This window comes from Habropoda laboriosa, unplaced genomic scaffold (genome assembly GCF_001263275.1).
Source record: "Habropoda laboriosa isolate 0110345459 unplaced genomic scaffold, ASM126327v1 scaffold15, whole genome shotgun sequence".
Taxonomy (NCBI): Eukaryota; Metazoa; Arthropoda; class Insecta; order Hymenoptera; family Apidae; genus Habropoda; species Habropoda laboriosa.
The window spans coordinates 1,303,441-1,304,559 of NW_017100141.1; positions in this window are offsets into that span (position 1 = coordinate 1,303,441).

A 1,119-nucleotide genomic window follows, 5' to 3' on the forward strand; every position below is an offset into this window, starting at 1 on the left:
CATTCTCCTCTCTTTCTTCACACTCTCTCGACCGTCGAATCGTCACACGCGTTATCCACCCTGGTAGCGCGCATACACAAAACACCACCCACCGCGTGGTGCGACACGCGTGGCGATTCGACGAGGGCGGAAAAAAAAACAGTTTCATCGTCACGCTCATTCGGCACACGATATACACCAAAAAGAAAAAAAAAACAAACAAACAAATGATCTCTCATCGTCCACACGCACTCGTCTCTCTCTCTCTAAACAAGTTAAACTTATAATCGTAATAACGCCCCCTAAATGTCATGGAACATCCCTTAAACCATAACGCAATTATCTCTCCTCTTTTCTCTCGCTTGTCCCCCTCTCTCTCTCTCTTTCTCCTCTCTTTCCCCCCTCGCGATAATTCGAAAAAAGAAGATAGAGCCGCGTGTCGCGCTCGTGATCCTCCCGGTGGTTCGCTCGCTCGCGAAGATTCACATTGTGCGCGCGTTTATCCTTCCTCTGGTTCACCCGTTCATACTTAAACACGGAGATCGTTCTCTCTCGCGGTTCACAGTGTCGAAAAGAAAGAGAGAGAGCGGAAATAATGTGCGTTGTCGCGCGTCCTCGAATCTCTCGCGATTCTCGTATTTTTGTCAGTTTTTCTTTTTTTCTTCAACAAACTTCAGCGAACACGGAGGATCACGAGAGCGGATCACGAGCCGCACGCCGCCTAGTACGCTAGGATATGTTGCTCGTAAAGATGTGTCGTTTTTACGTAAGTCATGTAGATCATCTAGATTCACTTATCTTTTTTTTTTTTTTGTTTTTCTTTTCTTAAAATCCCGTTTACGGTACTGCCTTTAATTAATAATTAGATTAGAATCATATATTTATATATGTATAACGTTACGGTGCGTATCATCGATCGTACTTGGATTATTTTACAATGCGATTTTTTTTTTTTTTCGTTTTCTTAGTCTGCCCGCTCTACAGCACTCGAGAACGTACGCGCGCGTTCCAAACGGAAATACGTACATGACACGTGGAGACAATAACGAAGGGAGTAGTGATTTCAGTTTTCTTCTTCTTCATTCTCAGCTTTTTCATCTTATTCTCGCAATTTCTCTATTTTTCCGCAAGCAAAATTTT